Here is a 14,873-nt window from a genome sequence, read left to right as displayed (position 1 = left end):
AGATCACAATTCTATTAAGAGACCACAAAGAGCTTTCCAAATGTATCTCATTATAAATAAGAGACGTCTTGCTCATTTCCAAATTAAAAATCTGTCTCCATCCCTCAAATTCCTCTGATTGTCTCACTCATATTTTATGTATTACTTGAAATCAGACAAACCGATTCTTTAAACAGTAATTTTAGAAGAGTTACAAATATTATCAATTAGTCCCTAAGGAACTTTCTTTTTTCATATAAAAAGATACAACACATAAGTAAAAACATTTCTTCTTCCCTTTTCTCCAGGATTTAGAAGGCCCTACACCTTGCTGCCCATACCTAACTACCTGTAAGGACATAGAGAGGCTGCAAGAGAATAGAAAAATTCAATAGAAAAGAACAAATTGCAAATAGATAGGTACAAATATTATAAACCAGTCCACACATAAGCCAAAATCTACTGTTGACTTGCCCACAATATAACTTCATACCTTACCAGATTTGCATCTCTTAATAAAAATAAGATAGACAAGATTATCCCTTACTATGAACTAAAAAAAAAAAAAATCCTTGTTTTTATCCCTACTATTGTCTTATATAGAGCTCTGTCATTGTCTTAAGCTTGCATCTACCAAATATAGACAGTCTCACAACTTCACTGTTAGTGTGAAATTCCACAAACCTCAATTAGATTGCTAGCTTTAAGCACAGAGACTACTTCAAAACAAAATACCCTTCAATTTTGTAAGCCATATGAAATTCCCATGCTTAGCTTAAAAGTGAAATGCTTTGCTGTATGAAGAGGCATTCTGCCTTTTTGGACATGATCTCTGAAGGTACACAGTGTTTTCTTCAGCCTAAATGACCTCCTAATGGAACAATTTAACCAAAGTATATTTCCATTGTTTAGGAACAGATGTTTCATACACAATTAGACAGGTAGCTTTTCTAGTCATATGCCTTGTCTAGAATATACATCAACATCAAATGTTTAAAAACATGTCTGGAACAAAAACAAAAGGATGGCTAAAAGCACAAGACACAAACAAGCAGATTTTTCTCACAAATTAACCTGTCAAAAGTCAGCATATTGTTGGAACATATAGGCATAGGATTATATTTGAAAGTAATCTCATGAATTTTCTCTCTAGATTTTATTATGAACCACATACAACTATTACATCCTCTCTTACATATCTCTTTTGTACCCAGGCCTACACTAGTACTTTCAGTTCTTCTGATAATGAAAGTTTGGAATCCTCCAAACACCTACCACCTCCTCTCCAGTTGCCTCATGTTTCTCATACCTGTATTCATCTGCACTTAAACCCCATACACACTTGTTTTTCTAGCCATTTCTCAGTATTAAGTCCACATTAAGCACCTTGGTACAAGCAATTCACATTGCTACCCAGGTTTCTTTTCCAAAACATCAGATTTAACTCAGAACCCAGCTAATCTAGATTAACTATTTATATAATTCTTACTATGCCTACTCAATGTGTGCTGTAGCCACAAGGAAAAAAAAAGTTAAAAAATCAATACTGCATTTCACATGAGAGATTCCTCCCTAGTAATAGACAAATATACTCAGAGAAACACGTGGCTTAAAAATTGTCATGGCTGTTTACATTATTGGCATATAGAGAGAGTGCACACCAGTTTAAAATAACTGAACAGTATTCAACCTCAAAACTCTCTAGTTGACTTTCTGTCTTGCAAAAGCAATTGTAATTTAAATCTCTCTAATGCAAACTGCTAACAGAACAGGAAGCACAAGTGAAAAAAGAATTATTGTGAAATTATACTTACACTGAAGCAACACAGAACCCAAATCCAGTTTAGGCAGAATTTTACCAACAGCAAAACCGTGACCTGAACAGACAGTAAATAACCCTGGCATCTGTTTCATCTGGATATAACCTACAGAACAGAGATAGAAAAATCCCTGTTAGTTTTACTAACACACAACAACATACATCAAAAAAACAACATATTTCGATATTAGCAGAGGTAAATGTGAGTGAGAAATGGTTGTGGTTACAAACTGGGAATTGGAATAAAAACACATGCAAGACTTCTTCAAATTATCTGGCTTTATGAAAAATTGCCTGCTCAATGACAACAAATATATTCTCCTAGTGCTTTAGAGTAGAATTAAAAACACTAATTTCTTGATTTAAAATTCCACTTTATTTCACAATTTGCTTAATTTTTAGTTTTTTAGTTTTAGATGTTTAAGTCCCTACTGGTAGAACCTACATCTAGTATCACAGATGAGCTTAGTTCACCACCTGTGAGTGTTTTGAAAATGAGTCTTCATATTGGAAATAGCAGACCTGAAAACCTGCTGTGAAAATAAATCCAGAATTAAACTTTTGCTGGGATTATATTGAAAATTTTTATTCTGTCCCAAATTTAAAAAAAAAAACAAACCTTGTTACCACTTCTTTCTTATCTTCAGACATAGAGAGTTGCACTGTCCAAACACAAGATGCAAGTTTGTTTTTAAGACTCCCATTTCCAAATATACACACTCTTTGGTAGCATTAGATGAATCCTAAACATTGCACACTTATGGGTATAACTGAGGCACACTCCTTTTAGAACACATTTTCACCTCCCAGCCAAACCTACAGTCCCTATTCCTTTCCTTTAACAACTAGATTATACTTAATCTTTCAGCAGTTAGAGTATTTTTGGTTCTACTGAGACCTGCAGATTTTCAGATGAGAAAGAGAGGGTGTTTTAGACCTGAAAGGAATATTAACCTGGTCCTTTTGCTTTACAGCATAGCCTTTTTCCTTGTCTCCCTCTGCCATTAGCTTCTTCAACTAAATGCAGATGTCACCAGCCTTTCTTTAGCAAAGGGAAATAAGTGTCCCATTAAGTACTTAGAGGAGTGGACAGATTCTCCCATTCAGCTGGTTCCCTACACACTTGCTGGTGCTGAACAGCAAATCTTCTATTTCTGAGAAAGGGCTATCACAGAGAGGTCATTTTCCTCTAAGTGGTTTCCTTATTTCATCTGTTCTCAAGTTTAGTGTTAAGTTGCTGAAAGATTACCTCATTCATATGATTGGGAGCCTGTTCGCCTCCAGAGTGTAGGGTGAATGAGGCAATAATTATTTGTTTGAAAAATACAGGTAGTTTAGCTTGCATTGCAAAGAAATATGCCTGAATTTGCCATTATTCCAGGGATGAATCCTGAGACCATTATTTCCTTTTCAGAGTCAGGCCCTGCTCATAATGGTGAAAAATCACAAGCAGATAGTCCCAGTCACTGCTTCCGCTCAGTAAGAACCCAAAAAGAACTGAAGCAAAGGGGCTGCCTGACCAATTGCTGCTGCAGACCATGCATGCACCCAGACTCTGGGGCTTCTCCAAGGAGGAAAACAATCTCAGAGTAAGGTAGGATGAGAGTTTAATATACTTTAATACACCAGTGAAGTTCCCCAAGCCAAATGGTTTCCCCATCACCTTCTTTGGTGTAAGCGCGATTTTGAGTTTTATAGTGTGGTTTATATTACAGGAGAAGCTCTTCTGTTTGTTTGGTTTATTTTTTTATTTGGGGGACTGGGGGAGAGAGAGGTTAGAGCTACTTTTATTCAAGGAAACAAAAAAAAAGCAAGTGCAGAGGTAGTGCAATAAATGCAGAGCTTCTCGTATTTCTTCAGTCTGAGGACAGATTTCTAAGACCACATTCCATGAGCTTTTTCCCAGGTCAATACAGCTGCTGATATGGTTACTAAGACAACTTTCTATATTTTAATGCAAGATTAAAAATTCAAAGCAATAAGACCATTAAGTATTGGAAAACTCTAATAAAGGAGTGAGAAAGAGTGACAGAAATCAGAAAGATTTTTCCACAGAAGAGGCTTGGCCGATTCCTCCTAGGCTGGACGTGCTATCAGAATACAAAAACAGCAAAGTGCCTCTAGGAAGGAAAAAGCTCACTACACAACTTCTGTGAACTGGATTTAAGATGCATGTTCATTATTTTGCAGAAGGAATGTTCAGCAGGATCAATATGCCATCAAGATAAAAGAAGAGTATAAATTGTCCTGAGAGTTTGGTCAGAATTTTCTTTACTGTCAGCCAGGGAATTAAAAACAGGGTAGGAGGCATATTAAAACTGTGCTTTTATAAGCTTAATCAGTAGTCTGGAAAATGAGTTTCACAAAGAGATAATGAGCTCCCAAATCATAATTTGCCAAGGGTGCATTGATTTTCACTCATCTTCAGATCATTTACAAGCATCCAGCACGAGAACACCTTTCTGCCCCAGGTCCCCACCAAGCAGGGACATGTGCCAGAACAGAATCCCCTTGCACAAGGAGGAGTTACCCGTTTAAGGGTTGCATGTCATGCATTTGTATCTTGGGCATCTTCACAGATATAGCAAAGATCTAATCATAATTGTTTATCACAAAATCGGTCATGCTTGACACCACTGTGGCTTTACCAAGCCCATAGTCCCTGTTCTTATCCCCCTCCACTCTCAGAAACTATTACGGCATTTACCTACTACATAGGAGAGCAGACTGAATGTCCCTCCTCCAGATCCACCTTGGGGGCCCCTCCATTAGGTCAAAGGATGAAATTTACTCCTGGGTTAGTGGCAACAGGTTTTGTCCCCACCAACTCATACTGAACTGTTTGTATGAAGTCTTTAATTGTCAACTATAGCAAATTAGAGAATAATCCTGCTCAGCACATGCTCTAGATAAGTGAATAAAGCACTGTCCCTGAGAAATGGGACAAAGTTGAAATAAAGCTCCCAGGCTAGAGGGGCATTAAAAGTAGGTCTTCTACATCTTAGTCAAGCAGCCACATCACTGGATCAACGCAGATGAACTACTGCAGAGGCAGGGCAACAAAAATTTGGTATATGTAACATCACAAGAGTGATAACAGAAGTTAAAAAAATAGTATTTTCATTCAAGTTGACATTTCATTTCTTCTTTCATGGCAGCACACAGACACCAGATATATCTATATATCTATATATCTCTATATCTATATAGATATAGAGATATATATATATACACACACACATACACATTCTTGCTGATGTGAATCAGGCTTGTTTTCCTCTCCCATCCAAAATCACCAATCCACAAATGTCCTATGCTGAAATGATTGACAGGATTTTTCCAGAAGAAAGGTTGGAATTTGAGGGAACAATTTTTTCATCCCTATATTTTGGATTTGGAGTTAACACTGATATGTACAAAATTCAACATTAACTCTTTCTCACTTGTTTCACCCTCTAATGCTTTCATCTTATTTGATTGCAACCCCACTCTTGTCAGCAAGTTAGACTGACTGGGTATTAATTATGCAATGTTCTTTACTGTGTAGCAGGTACAATTTTCTCTTTTAAAGAGTTATCTTCATCCCAGGACCTGGTTGAATTCCAAGTGAGCTATTTGTTTGTCAGAGCAAAATTTAATAAAAGATGTTTATCTTTAAAAGTTATGAAGAAGTGGGGGGTAGTTCCTATCTTTGGACATTCCCTTTCTTTTAGCCATTGTCTCACAATTCTGAAGAAGTCAGACATTCTTTAAGTTGCTTGTTTCAGTAAAGAATGAGGATGAGGACCCTTGCCATAGTAGCTGGGCAAATAAGGCCAGATATTGGAGATACAGGAGAGCCAGAAGGGAAGGAATCTGCATTAAGTCCTGTTACTTACTCTCTTTCTTGTATTGTTTGAATCTGTATTTTTAATAGCACAGTTTATCACACACAACCAGAAACAAGCTACCCCCAGTTCTACATTGAGACAACTCAAAGAACTTTTTTCATTAGTTGAACATGCCCATCACCAGATCTCACTACACGTGTCTGAATTGGTAAGACCACTTCCACTACTTCCCCCTGTGACCCGCTGTTCTCTAGAAATACTCTGAACTACTTTACATGTGAGTGACCACGCACTGGAACAGGTTGCCCAGAGTGGTTGTGGAGTCTCCCTCAATGGAAATATTCAAGAACCATCTGAACACAATTGTACACCATGTGCTCTAGGACAACCCCGCTTGAGCAGCAATGTTGGACCACATGACCCACTATGGTCCCTTCCAGCCTGACCCATTCTGTGATTTTTTTCTCATCTTTGTTGTTACATTAGAAGTGTCTGCAAAGCAACATCTCAGAACTGAAAATGAAAGCATACTGTTGGTACAGAACTACACACCTTAATTTTTTATCTTCCTGCAAGTAAAAGCACTGCAAAGAGCTACAAAGTTTAAGCTCTGAACTCCATACTCATTTCCTGGAGAAAACATGGAAGAAATGAATGCTTGCAAATCTTCATTAGTCTGTACATTATGGCAAGATACTGTAGGCTAAATATCAGAATTGCCTGTTAAGTACCATAGCAACAGATCAAAATATATGCTACCAAACTAAATGAAACCATTGGAAAAAAGAAAAACAACCCAAAACATTGTGATTGAATCTACTCTAAAATAATCCATAAAATCAAGGGGTGAGGAAAATATATCCTCCCATGAATTACAGCTCCACTTGATCTATTTCTTTCCTTACTATTAAGTCCACTGCATTATTTATTCATTGAAGTGCTTTAATCAAGATAACCACTTCGAAGTCATTTGATTTAAAAGTACTGTTACTGCTAAATGTAGCAGTAACAGATCACAGCAACTTGCAGCCCACAGTGATGTGCAGTAGCACAAAAAATAGCCATGCTGAAGACATGTATTGCATGGTTACAACCAAGAAAGTCATTCTGTGGTGTAAAAGGAGATTTATTTTTTTTTAATAAAGAAAAACTGTTATGAGAGACAGCCGTCTCCCTTACACTCAGCCCCAGGACCCTCGCTAACCACCCTGCACCACTAACCATAGTTTGAAGGCTTACTCTGCAAGACGAGACCAAGTTTAACTTGAACATGTTCTCAGCACACAGCCCTACCCATCGGGAGCCAGGCTATAGCAGTAGGGAACCCCAAGCATTTTTAAAAACTTATCCAATGATAAGGTAAATACATGGCATATTTACATGGACAAGACACCACTTTATTGTGGCTACACAATTTGCGTAAGTGTTGTCATGATTTTGAGTACAGAGCAGCGATGGCTGAGATGATGCAGGACCAGCCACAGATTAACATTTGTTAGCAGCTGCACAATTCTAACATGTTATATGTAACATCACAAGAGTGATAACAGAAGTTAAAAAAGTAGTATTTTCATTCAAGTTGACATTTGATTTCTTCTTTCATGGCAGCATACAGACACCAGATATATATATATATATATATAAATATATATATATATATATATATATATATATATATATATATTTATATATATATATATTTATATATATATATACACACACTTACACATTCTTGCTGATGTGAATCAGGCTTGTTTTCCTCTCCCACCTTTTTAGGTAAACTGGATTTGTGAGATGCCTGGACACTACAATGGAGAGTAGCACTATACTTCTTATAAAACATAGTGAAGTTTCCTAAACTTCGACTATGCTTGTTGATGTAAAGTGCAAAATAAATGCTCTATACTCAAATAACATGTCACAAGTTGTGAGGTTACATTGTTTGAAGCAGTCTTGACGGGATGAAACACAGTCAACAACAGGCTATTTCATCATAAAAAACAAGTATCAAGACAATTTTAAAATGTATTTGGCTGAAAGAAATATTGCCAGGTTAAGATTTTGTTGCAGTTTTTCCAAGTTATTTTTAACATTATTCAAAATGAAAGAACTATAGGTAAAGTAATTTTCAACAGATGTTTTATTTCTTTTTCTACATATTTTCACATGTGGCTGGATAGTTTCCTGTACTTTATTGCGTCTAAAATACTTATTCTTTTTGCTACTCTTTTTTAAGCAGTGAAAATAAAAATCAGATAGAAGGGACCAAAACATTAACATGTTGGTCATTGAAAATCTCAAGTAAAATGTTAAATAAATCATTAAAAGAACGTCAAAATTTGGGCTTTTTAGCTTGATACATCTGAAAGATTTTTTCTTCAGAAGCTGAATTCCACAGAACATTTGGAACTTCATTTCCATTTCAGTGCTGGAGAAATAAAGAGACCATTTTCCCAAAATAAGGGTAGGGAGGTTCTCCTGTGAAATGCAGAAATCCATTTCTCAGCCAACTGGCTCCATCAGATTTCTTTTTGAAATCAAGCCACTGAGAGATGTAAAAACATTGAACATTCCAGCTAAATTGGAATACAGACAGTTTTAAAATTAGAACATAGAAGAGAACATATTAATAACAATGGGTCACAAAACAGAGAAGCAGCAAGAACTTTGGCAATGTTACTCTTGAATAAAATACAAATGAGAGCTTCAAGAGTCTTCTTGTAGCAAAGGAGGGCTGCAGACCTATGATTAATTTTAAAGAAATATTGGAGATAGCTAGAAAGCTCATGTCAGATTGCAGAGCTGCAGAAACTGAAGAAAATGTAAGAAATCCATTCAACACATACACAAAAACACTTTCAAATAAAACTTTATCCTTATGCAATAAATCTTTTTATACATAAAAATATTACTCTCCCCTCAACAGGACTTGTGTACAACCTCAGAGACGGTCACATAAGCAGTAAAGAAACACATTTTTTTACATCAAAGTAGGTGTAAATCCATGGCAACAAAGAGTAAAAAAATGAATTTAAATAAAGTAGATGAAAACTCTTGCTAAAATAAACTACAACTCTAGTTTTTATAATTTATATTTATAATCTAGTGATTATAATAGTCTCTGAACAGATGCACCAGGATGTGATCCTGTGTCTGTTTTAAGGCAGTATGTCCACAGACTACGACCACGCTGGTAGGCTGTAGCTTAAACTTACACGTGGGGAGGAAGATCATAAACAAGGCCTACTGTTTTTATGCTTTTTCCACATAGGCCAAATCATCTTCAGCTTTACTTTCAAACAAGAGTAATTACGTTTTGTTTTTATTATTCTACGCAAAAAGCTGCTCTCTCTCTAGATGAAAGGAAGCTACTTGCAAGACATATACATTTGGGAAAATAATTGTGCTTTGGAGAGTTTGCTGTCTAGTTTAATGCCAAACACTATAAGCAGGGATAAAAATAATCTGTAGAATGAATATGCAACATAATGCACAAGTTAAAAAAACACACTAAAATCCATTTTTCTTAAATAAATAGCAACCTTCTCAATTCTCTTTCAGCTTTGTATTTCTCATTTCTTTCACTGAAAGTTTCAGTTAAAGAACTTTATCTAGTTAAAGAACTCTATAAAATCCATTCATTATTATATACTCTTTCTATTGTAATAATCCTATATTTGTGACAGACTGCAAAAACAGCAAGATGATAACATTTGTCCCAAAGACTTAATAATTATATTTGCAGTATACGAGAACATATGGATACAGACAGGACAAGACAGAAAAGCAATGAGACCCCAGCCAGCAGCATGAAGAGTTCTGGTCCTTGGCTGTCATTCCTTGAGCCCTTCTCTCGGGGCAGCAAGGGAAATTAGCCCATTAAATCCCTTGCCCAGCCATAGCCCTGGCCCCTTGCTCACACGCTTCCTATGCTTCCTGTTGCACTGATGCATCTCTTCTAGGAATAGAAATGTCTTAGACCATGACCAGTCCAGTCAAGATGTGTTCAGGCCCTAAGGTAAAGGAGGTTTAATAGGGATGGAAACAGGTAAATTTAAAGATACTTGCTAGGATTTCTTCCCTGGCATGAGAGGAAGGAAAATGATGAAGATACTTCTTTAAGATTTAAGCAGAATGCTTCACTGGTAACGGGGAGAAGGCAATATGCTCAGTACTGAATGAGGAAGGAGCTATAACATCTAAAGCTATGAAGGACCTTGGTAAAGAGAGCAGTCAGGGCAGAAGAAGGCAGCAGCAAGTCAAGAAAGAAACAGGCAACACTGTACTTCCAGCCTGGCACTGTCAGCTGAAACCATACTTTGGCATCCTAGAGGAGTACAAGCAGAACATGAATGCACTCAGCACGCTGATTGAAAATGATGCAGCCCCATCTCTGGAACAAGACATGGACTGTAAAGACAAGAGCCATCTCATTTACACACCAGCTAGGAAAAATAGATTTCACAGAAGGGATCTGCAGTACTTAGACACAGCCTGAAGAAAATCACATTAACACAGATCAATACACCTGTGTATGTATATCAATGTTTGAAAGTAGTTACTTCCAGAATTCACTTGCTTCTACTTATACTCACATTATTTCTCTGCACACAGTAAATTGTAGCATTTCATCACTTTATTTCAAAGATCTACATTAATTAGTATCAGATGAGGACTCTCAGATTGTAAGCACCTTACATGCTCATATTGGGCTTAGACAAGTTTCCATAATGGTGTTATTCAGGAAAGAAACAGGAACTATACATTACAAGAGAAGAACAAAACTATCAGCATAAATACCTAATCTGATTTATAAACCATAACTTTGCAAGGACAGCTGACCTTGCGGGCAGATTCCTTTACAGTAAAGGTGCTTGTTCCAAGGATATCAAACAGCATGCAATTAATGATGCAGACAGACTTAGCTTTCAATAAGTTTCATCTGATTTCATTTATTGATTTAAGTTAGCATGGTAAATTTATGAAGAAGTATTGGAGCTAAGATATACTTACAGGAGTAATAATTAGGCCACACAGTTTTCCCATGCCCTAAAGAATAAGGCCTACCAACCAACATAGCACTTCAGACCACTTCAGTTTTCTGCCTAAATATTTATGTTAGGAAAAATTTAGGCAGAGACTCAGGTGAGAGTATTTCTGTCCATATTCATGATCTCCTAGTAAATAGTTGATGAAGTAGATCTAGTGGTTCTATTAGATTAGGGAATCTTTTATTTACATGATTATTTTATCACCTGTACCCTTTAATTTATTTATCTGGGAGAAAAATTATCTCAGCTTAGATCCTGCCTAAGGCCTTTTAAGCACTAAGGAGAAACACAGTAAGTTGGATGTGCCCATCTGTCTTGCATAGACCAGGACAGAGGATAGGTGTTTGGAACCAAGAATAAGACAGAAAAAAAAAATCATCTACAAGCAGCACTAGTACAGAGAAGATGGCAACATAATCTAGTACTTTGACAAAGAGGGAAGCAGGAAGGCAGTGTAGCACAGGCAGTTAAACAATATTATGACTGCTTTCCTCAATATCCACATTTCTCAGTACTTCCAATATTTAGTGTCTTTTGTACCCTAAGACACTTCTTTGGAAGACCAGACTTTACAAGCGTCTTGAAAATTTCTCTGTTTTTAATTTATGTGAGAAAGTAAACCCCATGCAGTCACCTTTCTCAGTTACAGAAATTCAGAAACTTTCTAAATCTGTGACGGACCAGATGCACCATCATCTACCTCTTTTTTTGGCAGCCAAACTCTACTGTAGCCACGCAACTGGACTTCCATAACTTTCAGTGTGGTTTCTGTCTGTGACCAATTTGACTTAACTACATAAACCAAGGTAGATCATCTTCCCCTGTTTTTCACACACCAACCACCACAAGCTGCCCTGCTCTCCCCTAAGCAGACCACAGCCAGCTCAGGTCACTACTACTATACTCCACTATATCCACATAGACCTCAATTTTAAGTTCTCTGCTCACATCCCTTTCTTTTGAGCACTGCAGTTCTCCACCCCTCTGCTTTTTTTGTCACATTTTTACCATATGTCAGACAATAGCATGAACTTCTGCACTGCATAAATGCATGAACAAGACCCCACAGAAATCAGAGCAGAGAAGTTGAGTCTCAGTTAAGAGTGCAACCAAGACTCACCTGCTCTAATGTGAGACAGCAGCACTAAATACTGTTGACTTTTCAATCTGTGCTCCCATCAGAACAAACATTTTCCTTCTTCAAGACAACACAAAATGAAAGGAAATCCACAAACAATAGAGAACATCCCAATAGGAATCAAATTTGGTTGTTTGCAGAACTTGCATAATTTGTATGTTTCTCTGATACACAAAACTAGTACCACTGACTTTCATGAATTTAGTTTCACATTTTTCTGCAACACACTAATGGAGTCATTCCTTCTCTTTGTGCAATGCGTAAAGGAGATTTCACTGAAGGATGAAATGTTGTGTTAACATGGGCAAATGAATAAATTTAATTTCTACAATTCCTCCCTAATTTTAAAATTGCTGGGGGAAGCAAAAAAGAAAAATAAGCTTTTCATTATCTGAAACATTTTGCAAGGTCATAGTTTCTCTGCACTTTCATACAGCTGTACAATGCCAAACCATTCCCAGCCTTGTTCCAAAGCCTCTGAAACAGTGCTGCAACATGATGACCCAAGCCAAGCCACCGGTTCCAGTGCCTCTACAGCCAAGCTTTTGCACTGCCACCATCTCTCCTCCTGTTGCAAAGGAAAACATTGCAACACTTGCGTGTTTCTACATGTAGGACTGCTGCAGATATCTTACTGCCTGACCGGGCTGGTACCCAAATTCATTATATTGCACTAAGATTTAGAGCAAGATTTTTCATACCACCAGCAGGTTTCAGGTTTGTAACAACAAAGCATTCAATAACTGAAATTCCAGCTTTTTCGGTTTTGTCAGTCTTGCAGAAATTGTCTCAAGTGCTGCATGTCTATCAGAAGAAATGGCAGGCGTACCACATGTTTCAGACTCCAGTCTGCAGAAAACCACAGTTATTATACTTCTAAAGGTCTTAGGCCATCAAAGCATTCATTGTGCTCTGCAAGAGAGAGAGCAAAGAGACATATTTTCTGTCAGAATCTACCATAAATACTAACATTATTGTTCCTGTAGAGCTAACACCCTAAACAATTAGGCAAGTCAAACACTGGTTCCCAGGACCCGATTTCTCAAGAAAGCACTGACAAAGACATGCAATATCTTCAGGCACCCGAGTCACCTAGTGCCTGGGAGCAGCAAAGGGCCAGCTGCAAGCCAGGATCTCTGGGGGCACTCAGCAGCAAGCCCCAGAGACTGGGGCAATAGGCAGACCCTGGCCACAGATTCCATCAACAGTCATGAACAAGTCAACCAAGGAATCACATCCAAGGTACATCAGGGAGCCGTGGGTAGGACCGCACAGAGCTCTCTCCAGATGTCTGACTCGGCTATGAGTCAGCCAGCGAGGCCACTGTGCACGCCCAACCACGCAGAGTTGGGGAGGGTCCAGCGCAGTGCTGGGGTTGGGTTGTCACGGGTCAGACAGGTCATTTTTTTCGCCCATCAACCACAGGTCTGGACCTTCCTTTCCAGCAACACCCAAGGAAATGCGGCGGGGTTCCTACTGCCATTTATCAAAGCTGCTACCCCCATGTCTCTCGCAAAGGCAGACAGCCTCACGTGCCTGTAATGCACGGCCAGCCACTCATGCATGGGAGAGGTGTAGGAGCCCACCACCCACAGCAGCTGGCCTGCTCCCAAAATTAAGCTGCTTATTTATCTCATCAAGCAAATACGTAAAAATACACCCCTGAGGTTGTTATTAATGTTTGACTTTATCAATAATTCAAAAGCTCAGTTTAAGAATTAACTGCTCTTAAGTTCTTAAACCAGATTACTGAATAATCAGAAATATCCTTACTTGTCATTATTTTATACCAGAGGAATATAAACACATCAATGTCAGGGACTCCTTGTCATGCTGACTAGTTATCCTAGTTGTCAGCCTTTAGATGAATTCACTACTCCACATTCCACTCGTTTTAGCTACAAAGTACCTATGCCAGGGCCCTGGAAATGCACTCACAGGAACCAGTTAAACAGGGACATTGTGTCATCTCTATGTCAAGTGTTCTTGCCAAGAAGTCTGTTTGCTGGAGTTGCCACTAAAACCTCCAGGAAAAACAGTCAACGTAGATGAAGTAAAGGCACAGCAGGGGGGAAACACCATGAGCAAAAATCTCTTACATGAAAACTGGTATTGTTCAAAACCCTTCAAAGTACCAAAGAACAAAACCATCAAGGCAGTGGCAGAAGGAAAACTGACCACAATCAGATACTACAAATGCCAAAACCAAAGTTCTAACTTCTCTGTATCATGCTCCATAGCATGAATTCAATTAATGGTATCCCCACCATAATCAGAAACATTTGTATGTTCCCTCTCTAGGGGGCAATTCAGCCTCAGAACAGCATAAATCTTACTTCTCACTTCAAATCAATATTGAAGATCAGAGAAACTACTGTAATGTTCTAGCCTAAACCTCTGCATGATACAGACCAGAAAGCCTCCCCAGCTATTTCTGTCTTACATTCTAACTCCTGCTTGAACAGTTCAGTTTATTTCATTTTGTAATCTTAGTACTGGTGGGAAAAAGAGCAAAATAGTAATCAGAGTTCTGGGTCAATGGCCAAAAGTGGCTTTGATGCATGCATCCCCTATAGCATTCAGGAATTAATACACATTAAAGAAGTGGCATGTGTACAGAAACAGACGCCCTTACATTCATACAATCTTTCACAATCAGTTTTGAGAACTAACATCTCCTAGAGTACTTATCCCTAACAGAACAATATTGATACAAATACTCCAGTGATCAATACAGATTCTATAATTAGATGAACACTGACAAACACACAACACTTAGTCATTCATAATTAGTGGTGTAAGGCACACGACACTTAGTCATACCTTCTTAGTGGTATGTCTCTGTGTTAAGTACCAAATCAACAGAAAAACTGAGTGTAGCAGAAGATACCAAAATGGTAGAACACAGTACATTTGATCATAGGAAAACTCCATTTTGAAGGGATTGAACATGACAGTGGCCCATGGAAAAAAAACCAAAATTCAGTTGCCACCATTAAGATGGAGACAGAAACATATCATGTAAAGCAGAGAGATATTTTTTTTTTTATTTCAAG

At 37.8% G+C, this 14,873-nt stretch overlaps 1 protein-coding gene across 2 annotated transcripts in view; it reads right to left on the bottom strand.

Moving 5' to 3' along the window:
• Positions 1 to 14,873, bottom strand: part of ZPLD1 (zona pellucida like domain containing 1) — a 118,499-nt gene that overhangs the window by 38,974 nt on the left and 64,652 nt on the right. Inside the window, exons 6-7 of one of the 2 annotated variants that reach the window (XM_071572513.1) lie at positions 12,647 to 12,729; positions 1,794 to 1,904 (exon numbers count right to left, since the gene is read on the bottom strand). The gene's annotated coding sequence lies outside the window, so the exon portion shown is untranslated. The remainder of the gene's footprint in view (positions 1 to 1,793; positions 1,905 to 12,646; positions 12,730 to 14,873) is intronic. The other variant, XM_071572509.1, reaches the window with a different exon arrangement.

This window comes from Pithys albifrons, chromosome 1, assembly GCF_047495875.1.
Source record: "Pithys albifrons albifrons isolate INPA30051 chromosome 1, PitAlb_v1, whole genome shotgun sequence".
In the NCBI taxonomy this organism is placed as follows: domain Eukaryota; kingdom Metazoa; phylum Chordata; class Aves; order Passeriformes; family Thamnophilidae; genus Pithys; species Pithys albifrons.
Note: the sequence above shows the minus strand (reverse complement) of the source record. Positions and strands in the feature narration are given on the sequence as shown.